The following is a 16,797-nucleotide window of genomic DNA, read 5'->3' as shown; positions in this document are numbered from 1 at the left end:
CCCTACTTTCAACATCAGCCAAATAAGTAAACTGTCAAACAAACTCACAGAGACCCATTTCAGTTGCTTCTTGAATACAGTTTAGCTATAACACAGAAACAAGCTGTATAGCAGTTACTAGCTCTTCAGACAGTGCAATTACCAGCAGCTTGCTCCCCCATGCACCTTTGTACTAGACAGAAGGTACCACCGAATCACAGAATATGCCAAGTTGGAAAGGACCACCAAGGATAATTAAGTCCTACTCCTAGCCCTGCACAGGACATCTCCAAGAGTCACACCAGCAGCTAGCTCTTCCCATGATGTCCCACAATAACAAAAAAAAACAAAACAGAAAAAAAAAAACCAAGAAAAAAAAACACCAAAAAAACCCCCCAACACCTAGATAAATTAGAAGAGGACGTTAATACAGTTCAGTTATGTTTCCAGGAAGAAGCCTGCAAAACCTGCTGACAACTACATTGACATCTTATATCTTCCTCCTTATACCTCCTTCCTAAGCCGTTCTATTAATGTGATATTGACAAAGAACACATAAGGCTACTTTGAAGTAGGTCTGCACTCCCTTAACTTCGTCTTCTACATAGACAAGAGAGCTCCTCTTCCCCTTGGAGTTGAGGCAAAGCAGTCACCAGAAACTATTGTTCTTCTTATGACTACCCGTGGTCTAGTAGTTTAATCTCACACATCCACTTCTAAGCACATACAAAACATTCAATTTGAGAAAGACCAAAGGAGTCCTGAGGCAGAGATACCCATCTATGCAATGGGCATTGAGCCAAGACCCTCTCGTAGGACACTCACCAGCCCTAATTTTCCTACATTCACTTTGCTACTAATAGGCAGCTGTCTTGCTGCTAAACTTCCTTTTCAATCTGCCCTTTATGTGAAGCCCCCACTTAAACATGTTTCAGTGCAGCTGTCTGATTTCCCTCTTATCCACATTCAATTGCTTCAGGTTCCTTCTTCCTTGAACTCGTCATTGTTTCTTATCATTGCTAGTCATACAATAAAATGAGATGCTCATCATGCAAGAGAGACTTGCTTCATCAAAATAACTTGAAACCTTTAAGTCACTGTGAATACTCAACAGCCTCTCTTCAGATCAACTGATGCTCTTTAAGAAAAATTAATTCAATCCACCCATCTCAAGACCAGCATCTTTCAGAGCTGCATTCCTTCCCCCCCCCCCCCCCCCCCCCCTTTATTTTCTTCCCAGGCTTGGCTACAGAAAGGAACATCATGTGCCTGCTCTTCTACTGCATCTACATCTAGTCTATTAAAAAAAAAAATATTTGTGCAGTCATCAAATACACTTTGCTTCAGTACTTTTTAACACAAAAGTAATACATCAGCTGTAACAGTAAAATAATGCCTTCATGTTAGCCCTGCTAAGTGTACTTTGAGCATTGATAAAATTGAGATACAGGCATTTATGTTCCAGCAGTCAATTGTCTACAGTCTTTCAGAACATATAAGAAAGCAATTCTCTCACTTTTAAAGTATGAAAACAGTGACTAACACTTTCACAACACCCTAAGCTCCTTTAAAACTCTTCTATTCATTATACAATACAAGGCCAATACTAAAACTAGGAGACACAAGACGGCTAATTTTAAACAGATATAGTAGTGACAAACTTTTTAATGAATACAGCGCAAGGAACAAGGGCCACACTAGCCTTCATCCACCTTCTCTATCTACATGCACACAGAGGCAGGCGTAGAACGAGAAACACACACCCAGGGGTAAGGCGGTGACCAAAGATAACTATTTACATATGTTTACATAAGGCTACAGTCTATAATGCTTGCTAGAATCATACCTAGGAAAAACATGCATCCCACTAATGAATTACATGATAAAATGCCATTCACTACCTGGACTCAGACTGTCAAGGGTAATCAAGAGTGCAACTGAGCTGCTGAAAACTAATTCGAATAGGCAAAGGAATTCTCACTTAAAGTGAAAATTAGTCACATTTCTATCCAAGTACTCACTGACACTGACCAGAACCCAGTGGGTTTCTGTCCAGAGCTAAAACTAAACACAACAGAGTATGCAAAACATTTTGGCACAAGATTTTCCTCAGCAGTATGGTATGCTAAGTTTACAATTAATTTGTCAAGCTAAGTCCACTGAAAACGAAAGTAATAGCAACAAAAAAAAATCCAACAGGAGCAGCATCTCCAGGGAGTACTTCAACACCAGGGTTCTTTTTTTCATTATTGAGTCATTTAATTTCACATTACGCTCCATGCCTAAAAGGTAGGTCTATAAATCACATTAAGCAAAGCAAGTATCTCAGTGCTATTCCTAATAGCTTGAAAAAAAAAATCCTGAACTTCAAGAAACTGCCACCTCAAATACGTAACACAGAATAAAGTATGTTCTCCTTGTCAGTGGTGTAAAGGAAGAAGTATTTTTCTAACAGCACTCTGTAATTCTAATGACAAGAAACTCAACAGGCAAAAAAGAAGCCCCTTCATGCCCCACCGCAGGGTCAAAAGGTCTGACACAAGTATCTTAAGGGTTTGTGGAAGCTTGCTCAAGTTAATGAGTGTTACATGGACTCCTCTGCAGTGAACAATCAATTACAGCATCAACTGTTGATTAGCGCTATTTCACCACCAATAACCATTACTCCTAGAAAAGCACCTTCTTGTTGGGGAAAGAGTTGAAGTGAGACATTTAATCCAACTTATTTACTGTAGCAACTCCATGGCACATTGATCTGATTTTCTGAAAACATTTTAGTGTTACTATTTTATCACTGCAATGAAAGCTCTGATATCCAAGTTAAAAAAGACACAGTAAAATACATAGAAAGAAAGCTTGAACACATACTCAATTTCTCATCTCATTTTCCAGTTTCTAAATCAAATTTTTTTGACATGATGGGATATTAGAAGCATTTCTAACTGTCTTTTCTCTTTTGTGATCAGCCACCATGCCCTCAAGGCTCCCCAAAGACCACCATACTGCACACCAAGCCACCACAGAACTTCCAAAGCACTCACAGTATCAGAATTAACAGCAGGCTTCAAAAGAAATTTATTTGGTATGGTAATATGACAGCACAAGTAAATTGACAATTTTTTTTTTTTTTTTTTTTGCAAAACAGCCTCTGAATGTAAGATAATTTAACTGTAATATCTCTGGGCAAGCTACATATCTCAACAGTTTCAGAGTTCTTCATTCCTCTATTGCACAAATGATGTAATTTGTAAGCTATACAACTCTGAGATACAGAGCCTAGAGACATAGAGAAATTTCACCAGGAAGTGTCTTGAACACTGAATAACTCACACTTGTTAGCAAAATCATTTTAGATGCCCAGACACTATATCTGGGTTCCAGCTTCTCACCCAAGCTAATGGGAGAACCCAAATTTAAAAGAGCAGTGATGTAGCTACTGAGATACAATTAAGCTTTTATATATATATACATACATACTAAATTTGTACAGCAAATTATGTCATGGCTTTTTTGATCTGCTACTTATTTCACTAGTGGTAGTAGTCATTTGCTTGATCATTTCCTGCAATTTCATCTTCAATAGCCCTTTCACCCTTCAAAAAAACCCCATTATTACAGTAGAAATTTAATATTTAATTACACCTTTAAAAAATGCATCTCTATTTTAACACTGTAAGAAAAAAACCTCAAAATTATATTTATACCTTCAACAAGCCGCTATTAATTAGACCACCTAAGTAAAACACTTGACTAAATATGCCTTATGAGTGAGGAAAAAGCAGCATCTAAACTCAGTTATTTAAGTAAAATATAGGGAAACACACTAGTATTACACTTACAGGCATTTCCTATACACTGATTTAAGTCTAAAAGGTGACTGTAAGCCCTGCAGGGTTATGTAAGATCCACCACCATAACCATACCTAAAGCAAGAGCTTAAAGCATCACTTTCTCCCATATTTTCTTTTTTTTTTACGAGTTATTGCTGTATAGGAGAGACATGTATATGCAACGGGCATAGGACAAGTCTGCTTAGGGTGTCACTTAAATTACTTCTGAAGTTTTTGTCTGGCAGACACGAAATAATCACGCCATTCATCAAGCCAAGTTCAGAAACAGAACAGGAAAACTCACAGTTTAATGCATATCCAGCTTCAGAGTTAAATGTCACAGGGCCTCACGTTCTCCTGGAACGCTCTCCTACGGAAGAGTTACAGCTCTGGTAAGCGCACGGGGTCACACGCGGAGTAGCCGCCTGAAAACCACACGCTCGCCCCAGCAGACAAGCGCCACATTTCAAACAACCGCTGTTAAACGCTAGTTATACCTCTCCAGCTGCGCACCACAGTCATTGCTGCGCCACCCCAGCGCCCTCCTTGCCCTGCCGGGAGGGCCCTGCACCCTTCCGCGGCCCCGCGGGGCTCCGCAGGGGAACACGGCTGGCAGAGACGGAGGCGTCGCGGCGCCCCCTCCCCGCCGGGGCACCACGCCCTGCCTGCCCCCGGCACTGCCCGACCCCGCGCCCCGCTGCGGCACCTGCCCTCCCGCCGCACGCTCGGCCACGGGGCGGGGGAGCACGGCATTAAAAAAGAACGAAAAGAAGAAATACCAAAAAAACAAAAAAACAAACAAACAAAAAAAAAGACAAAAAAAACCTAACCCAACCCACCCCCCAAAAGCCTCACAACAAACGTAAAAATAAAATATAAATAATAATAAAAAAAACCCAGGAAATCCATACCCCTCTCCGTTTTTCTTTTTTTTGTGTGTGTTTTTGTTTTGTTTTTTAGTCGCCCACCACGAAATGCGTTACTCGCTCCTCTTTGTGCCAGCGCCAAGCGGGATGACGGCCGAGCATCACCCGCCGCGCCCGCGGCACTGTCCGCTCCGAAGCGGCGCGGCCGGAGCCTCCCCCGCATCGCCCCGCCCAGCACCGGCCCCGCCGCCCCCGGGCACCTCGCTCGGCCCTCGCTCGCCGCTGCCCGGCCGTGGGGCCGGCGGTGCGGGAAACATCGGCGGCCCCAGGCGGCGGCGCAACACCGGCGATCGCTCCCAGCGGGGCCCCGGGAAAGGGAGTGTCCGCAGCCCAGCCCACCGGCAGGTACAGGGAAGGGTGGCGAGAGAGGAGATCCCCGCAGCCCTGCCCGCCACTCACCGCTGCCCACGGCGGCGCCCGCTCCTTTGTGTGCCCGCCGCGCCCCGGCACCTCCGTCTCCCGCCGCCGGGCGCCCCGCGCCCCCTCCCCGCCGCGCCGGGGGCGGAGGAGGACGCAGCCGAGATCCGCGGAGGAGGCCGCTACCGCCCGCCGGTCACATGCAGCGGGCAGGCGCGGCGCAGGCTCCCGGCGGCTCCCCGGGAGCCCGGCCGGCAGCGTCCGAGGCGAGCTCGGGGGTGAAGATGGCGACCTCGGCGGCGCGGGGAAGGAATCCCCAGGCCGGCCCGCTCCGCTCCGCGCTGCCGGCTGGGCTGGGCGCGCCGGGGAGGGGAGGGGACAAAGAGCGGCTGCCGCTGCCCGTCAGCGCTATCGCTGTGCCGCCCGCTCCTCCTCCTCCGCCGCCTCCTCGCCGTCCAACCTCCGCCGGCTCCGCAGCGCTCCCTGCCCGGCCCGCTCCTCAGCGCGACCCCAACCCTGACCGTGCCCTAAGCGAAGTGTGTGGGCATCGCCACGGCCTTCAGGAGTAGCGGAAAGCAGGGCACGAAAGCTGCTGTGCTTGTGGCCGGACTAGGAAACGAGAAGGGGGATTTGTGTTCTGCCCCCCAGCTATTGACAGCAGCAAGCTCGCTCTGCTTGTCGGTGGAATTTCCGCGTCCCATATCCCCCGTTTCCCCAGGTTCACTTCAGTTGCTGACAGAGAGGTGGTGAACCATCATGGGTGCTCCACACCTGTAGCTGGTTTACTGATTCAAAAATAGGTATGGTGCCCTGCGACTCTCGAAAAGAGCTATCTCAGCTCCGTTCCAATAGATCATACCCTGTATTTTAAAAGTGAAAAATAAGGGAAAAATGCTGAAGGTGGCAAACATAGCTCTGATATGAAACACGATGAACATTCAATATGAGGTATTCCTTGCTGGGTGCAGAAGTATGGCTGGAAGCTATACTCGGGGACAGACGCGGTGTTACTGTCATGCTTTGGTTCGTTACAGAGAGACTTAGGTAGCCATCTCTCCTGTGCACTTCTCCTGGTTTTGTGGTTCAGTAGCATGAGTTAAAGTGAAAAATTTGGCACTATATATATTTTTTTTGTCAGCATGTTTATGGTTTATTATTTCTCCAAGCTGTGATTTTACAGTTTTGGATATTTTTCTAAGGGGACTTTGTGCACACCGATATACTTATGTCTAATTTTCTTTCAGAAGGACATAGTGTGAGAAGATTGTCAAGTCTAACCATCAACCCAGCACTGCCACTGTAACACCTAAACCACTAACCCACATCATCCAGCACCAAATGCACATGCCTCTTAAACACCTCCAGGGATGGTGACTCCACCACCTGCCAGGACAACCTCTTCCAATGCCTGATGTACCCTAACAGTGAAACAAAATAATTCTAGTATCTTATCTGATTCTCCTGCCTCAGCTGAAGGTCATTTCTTCTGATCCTCTTACTGCAGGCACAGTAGAAGAGACCAACCCCCACCTCACTACAGCCTCTTTCCAGGGAGATGTAGAGAGCCATGAGATCTCCCCTGAGCCTCCTCTTCTTGTGACTAAACAAACCCAGCTCCTTCGGCAGCTCCTCATAAGACATATTTTCTAGACCTTCAGGAGCCTTACTGCCCTTTCCTCCAACACCTCAATGTCCTTTTTAAAGTGAGTGGTCCAGAACCAGACTTGAGGTGCAGCCTCAGCAATGACAAGTACAGGAGGATGACCAATTCCCTTGTCCTGCTGGCCGCACTATTCTTGGTTCAGGCCAAGATGCCATTGGCTTTCTTAGCCACCTGGACACACAGTGGGTCACACTGAGCTGGCTCCCAACAACTTAGCTCCCCAAGTCCCTCTTTGCCAAGCAGCTCTCTACCCCAGCCTGTAGCACTGCATGGGTTTGCTGAGACCAAGTGCAGGACATGGCACTTGGTCTTATTTTATAACTGCAAAGAATAGCTGCAATTGTTATTTTCATTCTGCTGACGATTATCATTACTGTTCATGGATTTTACTTCACAAGAATCCTGTTATATAGAGAAACTATTATTATCCCTGCTTTCAAGACTGAGAAATTGAAGCATAAAGAGACAGTATACCTTGCCTCAGGTCATATATATATATATATATAGTATGTAGTAAAACCAGAAACTTAATCCAGAATTTTCGTGGAGATCCAGTTAGTTCAAAACCACAAGTTCATTTTATTTCTCAAGCTCTGCTTCTCAGGACTCCACCTGTGAAAAACAATTGTGAGAAGGAACAAAACAATGTTGAAAAATACATGCTAAAAGAAATTTTGTTGAATTTGCACAGAAAATAATGTGTTCTTACATGGAAATGTTGAGAGTAAGCATATTTACACATAAAGCATCAGCAGAAATGTCTGGTTTCATAAGCATATGAACCAATAAGGGGAACACCATGCAATGTGTTGTTTCAATATTGTATATTTAAGGTATGTGATGTAAGAACTTCGAGTTTTTATTGGTTACATTTCATGCAGGAGCAGGTGAATTGCAGAAACATCATAGAAATCTTTGACCAAAACTGCTAGCACAGTAATGATATCCAGAAGGACTGCCCACATTAGTAGTAGCATTATATTCTAAAGAGTTGTGATACTTTCATCAAGCACTGTGATAACACACAGTTTCAACTGTTCCCCACAGAGATTCCTGTCAAGGCACAAAGATATGTCAAGTGCATCCACAGTCATCTGTGTTAGATGCTTCTGGTACCACTTCAGAGTTTCAGGTCTCTCCACTGTCATGTGTCTCAACACACTGGTGTGCCCAAAGTGACACACAAAGTATAGCCAGCAGCATGAAGCTGTAAGAAGCCAACCCTTTCAAATCAGGTCTAGCAGCAGAGTCAGAAGATTCAGCTGCATTGTGAAAGCATACGTCAAATTCTTATCAGAGGACAGTCATGTGCCAGGCTTCTGGCAGCAATGGTACATATTCAGCTGCCATCATTTCTAACAGAGTACTAATCATATTGTGTGTGAGAACAAACTGTGTATAGAGCCAGCCCTGCTTGCAAGTGAATTCAAGCCTTCAGAAGACTGAATTATGTTGGACAAATGTGCTCTGACCAACAGTTTTTATTCTGCTTTATTATGGTTAGTTCCTCAAAAGTGCAGTCATAGTGCTTTTACCACTTTCCAAGTATCTCTCTCATGTCCTTTTGAGTAAATACTGGCAATGCTCCCGATCTCTTTCTTCAGTGACAGTCTTGCCCATATTACTGACTACTTTTACAAATTACTTCTCCCATATCCAAAGATAGGCAAGAGCCTTATTTTTTTTTCAGAAACCTATTCCTCTCCTGCTGTCCTCAGGGCCTCATGACAAAGCCTGAAAGAAATGGTCAGGCAGAAATAACTCACCATTTATATCAACCTTTCACGGTTCCCACTCTGTGGTCCAGAATTTTTGCTAGCTAACATACCAAAAAAAAAAAAAAAAAAACAGATAGAAAGAGCTATCATTATTGAGATTGGTGGCATCTGTGAAAAAATAAAATATTTATTTTAAAAGGGATAATTAGCTTATAATTCCAAATTTTAAAATGTGTTGTCTTCTTTTTCAAGTGAGCAATAAAATGCACATGTTAATTGTGACTAAATAGTTGTGTGTGGATATAATACTCATGAGCACAACAGGATTCCTCCAATTCTGATGTAGCCATATACATGTCAGTGAAGGTATGCATCAGCAATTAAAAGTGGTCAAGACAGCTACGCAGTGAGTTGCATTAGCAGACCATACCTGCATTTCTCACCTGTGGCAACTGTCTACTGTCATACCCTCATAAGGAATTTTTTCATGGAAAGGGTTGTTAAACATCGGAATGTACTGCTCAGGGAGGTAGTAGAGTCACCATCGCTGGAGATGTTCAGGAAACCACTGGGGGTGGCACTCAGTGCCATGGTCTAGTTAGCAAGGTGGTGATCAAGCAAAGGTTGGACTCCATGATGCTGGAGGTCTTTTCCAAACTAAATAATTGGTGATGCTGTGATCCATGATGGCAGCCTAGGCAGACTTATGTTATTTTGGAGCTGCCAGAGGCAAGGAACCAGAAATAAGGTCTGTTAATGTGGCTCAGCTAACAAGAGGCAATGTGTTATGCTCTGATTGCTCACTTGGTTGCAAGGCTTGTGACCTTGCAGAGCCTCCAATCACAGCTGCCAGTTTTAAGGGGAGCTCAGCCCAGTGAACAGAGGTGGTGTGGGTGGAGCAGAAAGGTTAACTCCTTGCTTGCCTTCTTTTAAGGTAAAATAGGAGGATATTCCTGTTCCACTGCTTCCTGTAATTGGTTCTTCTCTGTAAACAAGCCACTGGAAGGAAAAAACTTGTGGGTTTTTTTCCAGATGAGGCAGAAGTTTCATCTGGAAGTCCCAACAAATTCCCTTAATCTGTACATGTTTTACATCCAAGTCCCTCTACATGGCTTGATAACTACCCATGTGGAAGCTGATGCACTGTGCATGCTCCCTTAAGGCTTTATAGATAGCATATGTCTTTTTCTGAAACAGATCCAGACACCTGAAACACAACCTGGGGTGCTCTTTCACCAAGTAGTGTGAGGCAGATTCATCACTCAACAAAAAATTGTGGGGAGAATGGAAAAGCATGTGTGTCCTCTTGACTCAGTAACTTCTCACTCAACATGTAAAGACCTGAACTTGGCAAAGTGGCTCAGAGCTTTTCTGCATAGTAAAACAAAGATCCTTAAACAAAAGAAACTCACCAAATGGAAATCCAATGGGAATTTCTCAGATAGTTGTATTGTTTCTGTCAGAAAGGAATTTTGCTAAGTAGCTGCAGTGACATAGTTGTTTCATTGTGAGCCTGCAATGAAATATCTGCATACCTTCATTCATTGTCCTTTTTTTCTGACAGAAATGAAACTCCATGAACAATAGCATTTTTGCTATTGCACTTGCAAGAACTCGGATGGTAATTAGGTTTCTAATGTATTTTCTGTAACTTCCTTTGGTTTTTATTCTGGTTGTGGAAATTTGTTATTATTTGGCATGAATCTTTGTTTCCTCTCTCACCCTCAGGCTCTCTGGTCTGTTTAGGTTGCATATTTCTATGATGTTTGTGCTATGTTTGTGTATTGCCCAGTGTTAAGCAACTCACAATTTATTTGGCTTCTCTACTTGCTATTGTGATACAAATTATAAATAATTCCACACTTTTAAAAATCATTATTATTTATGAAGCTTTAGGGATTAACTTCAGTTTCCACTTTATGAAAATATAGTTTTGCTGGGTAAACCAGAGATTGGGGACATTCCATTAGGCACAGTAAACAGCAAGCTTTGCATTTTAAAGGCTTTGCAACATGCTACTATGAAAACTGGTAGGATGGTCTGTGAATGGGAGGAAACATTCTGGAAGCCTTTGTGACATCTAATTTTCCTTACTGTTGCTGTTAATATTCCTAGTACCTTGCCAATGACACAGAGAGTTTTACAGACTTATCGCATTAGTGCTGCTAGATAGGTTCAAGTATTTTCCAAGGAAACTTTTATTTTTGTGGGAAAAAGTCCTCTGACTTTTTTTAGCATCCAGCCAGCATTTTATGAAAACTGGCATGGGTTTAGTTATTTGAGTTAATTTTCCTGCTACACATTTTTCCTTTTTTAATTGCCATTACCACTAAAGGTTTATACTAATTTGTTTTTTTTTTTTCAATGCAACTCTGTTCTGAACTGCAAAGCAGGTGTATTCACATTCTAACCACTATTAAGCTACCTGTCCCAATAAACCAGCTCAGTGTAACTGAGGATTAGTGACAAGTTGGCAAGCCTTCCTCCAATAATGATATAAACCTCCATTGACTTTTCTTACTTCAAGCTTTTTAAACCCATTTTGCCCCATCACCAAAAGGAAAGGAACATCAAAAGAAAACCAGCATTCCCTGTACATTCAGAATAATTCTATTTCTAACTTCTAACAAAAATATAATAGGATGGTGTATCTAGTGTCAGGGGTATTTTGTGCTTGTAAGGTGAATTCTGTCGTATCTATTAAATGTTCCCTGGTTCTTAAACACAGGGAAGTATGTAAACTCAGGGAATTCAGCCTGATCCTGACCTTAAAACTTCAACAACTTAGTGGAAGACATACCACTGTCTTCAGTGAGACCAGGTTTTCCCCATGTAAAAAATTTTAGGTCTTGACAGAGGGCTGTGTGTGTTTGGGTACTTTTTCTTTGTACCAGGATCATGTTCTGCTCCACTTTATAAAATACTCTGCATCTTTTCCTTTGATTTTGTCTTTCTTCTCTTACACTGTTTATTGTAGCTGGTTAATAATTTAATTTTAGGCAAGTCAATACAATCTTACTCAACTAATGAAAAGGTAACCTAAAATGATGTGTTAACTCTAAAAGCCTCTTGCAGTAGTCTTTGCTGTGCTATCAATCACTCCATTAAGATGCCTTCCTGGTTTATGTAACTGGCAGTAAATTGCATCAGCTCATACACTGTTGGTATTTTTGATCTCTTGACAACCTGCTAGATTAGTTCGGAATTGTTTCCAGTCCTATGCCACCACAGATTTCCAGCTTTTATTATTAGGATATTCATATTCATGAGAAGAAAACAACCACCCTCAGCATCAGAGCAGTGACTGTAAGCCTGAAGCATATGCTTTGAACTTGCAACTGTGATGTCAGACAGTGATGAGTAGAGGTGTTTATTTCATGTCCACAGTGCTGGTCAAAAGAGGTGGGGCTCGCAACAGAATTAGTTGATGTGCTTGGAAAACCATACTGTGTTTTTGCTATTACAAGAATCTCACTAACTTCTAACAGAGCTGGGAGTCTTTCAGAAAACTCTCAGGTCAAGCTAGAATATATAAGAAATCACCTCAAAAATTAAATTCAGCTGCTATTCACCCTTCAGAAAATGTGTGTGTGAGGTTACAGAGGTTTTTTATCATCTTGCCATCAGCCTCACTGATTCATTCTTGGGGAAGGTGCAGTTTTGCACATCCAGCTGCACTGCCAGACAGACAGAATTTGCCACAACAGGGTATGGGTCTGCACAGGCCTGCGTCCAAACACATACCTTTTCATTCCCGAACCAAACAAGCCCAGTGACAGCAAATAACATTGACAATGGTGCAGGAGAATGTTTTTCTGAAGCTGAAATTTGTATTAGTATCCATTCTGAATGCTAGTCTCAAATTTGCAAAGGGAAGAGATATCTCAGTCTGTGCCAAAACTACAAAAAACAGAAGTATGCATATAGGTTGAAATACAACTAAGATGGACTTGAAATTCCATTAATTCTCTAACCCATATATTCTAGTTTCTTAGACTTTCTGTCCTGTGATTGATTCCCCAGTGTGTGGTAGAAAGTCAAATGACTATGATATTCCTTACAGAGGAGGCATTCAGGAAGTCTCTCCTGTGTCACTTCTCCACAATCTGATAAAGGGAAACAAGATTCTGTTAGTTTCCATCTCCTGGACAGTTTTAATCTTATCTTTTGGGCTACCTCTTTTTCTCAAACTTGTAGAGTCTAGAAATCTGTGACTTTACCTTTTTATGATAAATACACAGGTAGGTACAGCATGTACAATTTGAATTAAGGTAAGAAGAGCCTTACTTATGCAGACAGCACAAAACTGAGAAAGAGAACAAATGGAATAAAAGGAAAATAGCTGGAAAGAAATCTCTTATTTTCACATGTATTCTTTTGGGAGAATTGGCCTAGAAAATGGGTCTACCCAATTACCCAACAGACATGATGGAAATCACACCTGCCTTAGGCAGCCAAAATACATTTTTTCCAGCTTTATGCCTGTGGCAATATACAGTGGCAATAAAATCTGCCATCTAATCACACTGTAATTGAAATATTCTGCTAAACTGTATTTCCTCTGTGTGTTGAGTGACTGCCTTTTCTCCCCTATGGCACAAAGTTGAGAAGGCATCATTAAATCAATGGGTTTCTTTCAGTTTATTGTATAGTTATTTCCTTTTGCCAGGAATCCATGCAAATCGTGGGAAGCTTTCCTCAGATGTAACTGCTGAGCTCTCAGTAGCAACATTTCTGTCTAACATATCAGAGCATCATTATATTTAACCTGAATTAAGTACAATCTTGTGATTTTGAAAAATGAATGAAAATACAAATGTATTTCTAAACTAAGGGGATTTAATGCCTTGGAAATTGTGCTGGTAAAAAAAAAAAGGTTTGGCTGTTTGAATTCATTAATAAATTGAAAACTAAAGGATAATAAATTATACCTTCCTGAGAAGTGTCAAAAGAAGTGGGTTTCAGAAGTATGAGCACTCAGTGGAAGCAGTTTGCTGCTGTGCCTTTAGGGTTCTACCTGGCAGTCTACAGCAGGTGCAGTGCAGTAGATTGGTACTGGTGTAGTGAGAGTGGGGTGACCAAAGCTTCCTTCCTACTGCAGCGGTATTTGTATCGGGTGTTCATTCAGTGAGACAAGACTTTAAATATGTTTTATTATGTTAACAAACACTTTAAATGGCACAAAAGTTGTTTTAACTGAAATTTATTGCTCTCTGTTGTACTGCAGGTATTCCTGGAACCTTCTTTTTTGTGGGATGTCAACAGTAACACAGCAAGAGGTGATTGCAGTGCTCAGAAACATCTTCCATTTGCTCAGAGAAATCTTGGAACATTCAGACTTCACAACTTGTCTAACAGAAGTCTTACCTCAGTCTTGTTCTGGAACTGTTTAAAGAAAATATTTGAGGTAAAAGTAATGAAACAACCACACTAACTCATTCAATTAAGTTTGTGTGAAAAAAAAAACTGAAGTTATGCATACCTGATTTCCCCCTTTAAATAGAAGCATTCAGATCCTGCTAATTAGCAATTTTAGTAGAGCTTGGTGGACTCTGAGTAACTGCAAAGGAAAAACAGGCACTACATGATAAGACTGGGTGAACAAACTTAAAACAATCTGTGCTTTAAATGGATAATAAATGTAATTCAGGTTCCAAATTAGATCTGGGTGGTGCTCCAGATATTGAATTCCCGTACAGCAACTTCAGGAACGTCTCTTATTAAAAAGCAATAGAATTTTCATTGTGTCTGAGTAGATTTCAGCTATTCAGTCCAGTACAGTTCATTCTATAAACAAAGCACACCAGTGTATGAATACCAGTCAGGTACTCTACCAGACCAGGTTCAGCAGTTTAACAGGCTACCCTTTGCTAAGTAGAACAATGATACTTCTTTAACCTCCCAAAAACAGTCTGAGCAAATTCTTGATGAATAGTGTTCCAGCTTAAAAATCCCCAACAGAGACTGACCACACTGCATGTAAGAAACCAAAATCAAAACCAAAAAAAAAATAAATAAGAAGAGTTATAATCAAAATGTGGAGAACAGCAGCAGGGAACAACTATATAAAATATCTCACTCATTTATATATTTAGGAAAACATTCCAAGGATTTCTGTCCTGAATACCTGACTAAAACTGTAAAAGGTCTTTTCCTCAAACAGCCCACAGCTGAGCTGTGTATGACAATGATATCTAAAGAGGACTGTGTCCTGGAGGATATATGGATGTGTAATTTTGGAAACTCAGTATGTAGTCCGGCGCTTTGTCTCCACCACATGATTGTTTCCCTTGGCTTCTGTATCTCCAGCCCTGCTGGTCCAAATACTCACTTGGAAACCAGCTAACCACCACCTGCTTCACCAAGGGTATTGCAGCCTACCTGTGGGACTAAACCAGAACCAGGTGTGACATCCTTGTTAACACACTGTCCAGGAGCAAGGAAATTAAAACATCTAAGAGTACACAGGCTCTTATGTGCTTTATTGGGTAGAAGAGCATGTGTAGGTCACCAAAAGGGAGTTGTGGGAGTAAGACTGGGAATGATGTTTTGCTTCATAACTCCCACCCTCAGTGTTCACAGCTTTGTCAGCATCTGGTTATGTATTGCAGTTCAATTTTGAGGCCCTGTCCCTGTGGAATTTCATGTGCTGGTAGCTAGATAGATCTCTGTTTAAACCACAGTCTTGCTGGAAAATAGCCCAATTTACCCGTGCAAAGTGGGATCATGCTTAAAAGCTATTTAAATCCTCTCAGGCACCAAGCTTTTTTTAAAGATATTTTTTAACCTGAATGCTGCCAGTGCTAGAACAACTACGGTAATGTGGAAAACAAGTGGGAACAACAGCAAAGATATGTTGCTGGCAAACAATGCTGCTCAAACCTGTTCCACACAGTTGCCAGAGCTTTCCGTGTTATGTTATGCCAGCAGATCCACAGCAATCAGAAAAGGCTGGAATTTTTTGAGAAAAAAAAAATTCTAACCTCTAGCAAAAGTTTACAGATTGGTATTGCAAGATACTTTGTAAGATATTTGCAAGGGCAAATCAAGTTTAATGTCTAGGCATATGTTAATTGGTGTTTAAACAAAAGCAATGTACTAACTAATTTGGGTTACAGGACAGTTTTGGAGGGCTCCTCCAGGTTTTTTCTCCCAGGTCATTCTAGATTTGGAAGATAATGTGGACTTTCCTGGGAAATGCAATTCTTTATCTCCCATGCCACTTCCTCAAGAATGCAGTTGTACTTACGATGACATAATGTGACAAAATAAAAGGAAATAAATAGTAATGGAAGGATATATCCTAAAGGCCTGTTTCTGTTCCCAATGAAACCAATTTAACAATTGCCATTTACCTCAGTAAGACCTGGGTTAAGCTTTGGTAGTTTTAATGGAGTTTTAATACCAGAATAGTTGTCTACCTTTGGCAAAAAGAGAGTGGGGTACTTTTAAAACATCAAATTAGAGACATGGGATTGTATTCCATTTATTACAACAATCTGGTGTAGGAACAGAATAACTAAATATGCTCTGGTCTTCCTTTACGAGTTTCTTACTACCAGTTTTCTCAAATGAGACTTAAAAAGAATACAAGCACATACACACACACTCCCACACACACGCACAACCCCAAACTTCTCCTCTTGAAGATATAAAATTCCTGCCTACTTCCCAAAATTACCTCTGCATCAAACATGAAAATTTATAACCCAAGAACAGGACTGATTCAGTTTCAGAAAATGTTTGAAAAGGATAACTAGTGCTGGATCCTCACTTGTCAGTACAAAAAGAAAACCTCTTTTATATATACTTGTTTAAGTTACAGGTAAATCTATTATGACACAGATATCTCAAAATATAGTAGAGTGCCCTAGAACCTGACTTAGGCCACCTGAATTCAATGATGTGCAATAAAAGATGTAAATTGAATAGCTATGCATAGAATATTTCACTTCAATATTGCTTAGAAATGTTATATTGTTAGACCCTGGCCATAAAAGGACTGTTTTATTGTTGTATTTATATTCTCTACAGAGAATTAATAAATATTTAAGTTGAATCCACGTGCATGCATGGATGGTTGTCAGAGAGAAAGAACCTTTTCCACGAAGCTTCAACAACTCCATACTCCTGTCAGGATATAAAAAAATAGAGAAGTGCCTTTCCTACTGAGTCAGTGGTATGTACTAGCAGGAGCACATTTGCAAATAACAGCATATAAATACAAAGTAATCGTAAAAATAACCTTTTAAAACTGCCTGTGACAGAACAAGAGATTGATTAAAAACACCACCACTGTTCTTGTTTATTCCCTTTTGTATCAG

At 41.5% G+C, this 16,797-nt stretch overlaps 1 protein-coding gene across 2 annotated transcripts in view; it reads right to left on the bottom strand.

The window, feature by feature from the left end:
- CDC42SE2 (CDC42 small effector 2) overlaps nt 1–5,388 on the bottom strand; it is an 81,411-nt gene extending 76,023 nt beyond the window's left edge. The window contains exons 1-2 of one of the 2 annotated variants that reach the window (XM_062513285.1): nt 5,135–5,388; nt 4,114–4,179 (exon numbers count right to left, since the gene is read on the bottom strand). The gene's annotated coding sequence lies outside the window, so the exon portion shown is untranslated. Of the gene's footprint in view, nt 1–4,113; nt 4,180–4,720; nt 4,973–5,134 lie in introns of those variants that run through there. The other variant, XM_062513286.1, reaches the window with a different exon arrangement.
- Nucleotides 5,389–16,797: the final 11,409 nt, after the last annotated feature.

Source organism: Cinclus cinclus, chromosome Z (assembly GCF_963662255.1).
Source record: "Cinclus cinclus chromosome Z, bCinCin1.1, whole genome shotgun sequence".
NCBI lineage: Eukaryota > Metazoa > Chordata > Aves > Passeriformes > Cinclidae > Cinclus > Cinclus cinclus.
This window is presented reverse-complemented; position numbering and strand designations above follow the sequence as displayed.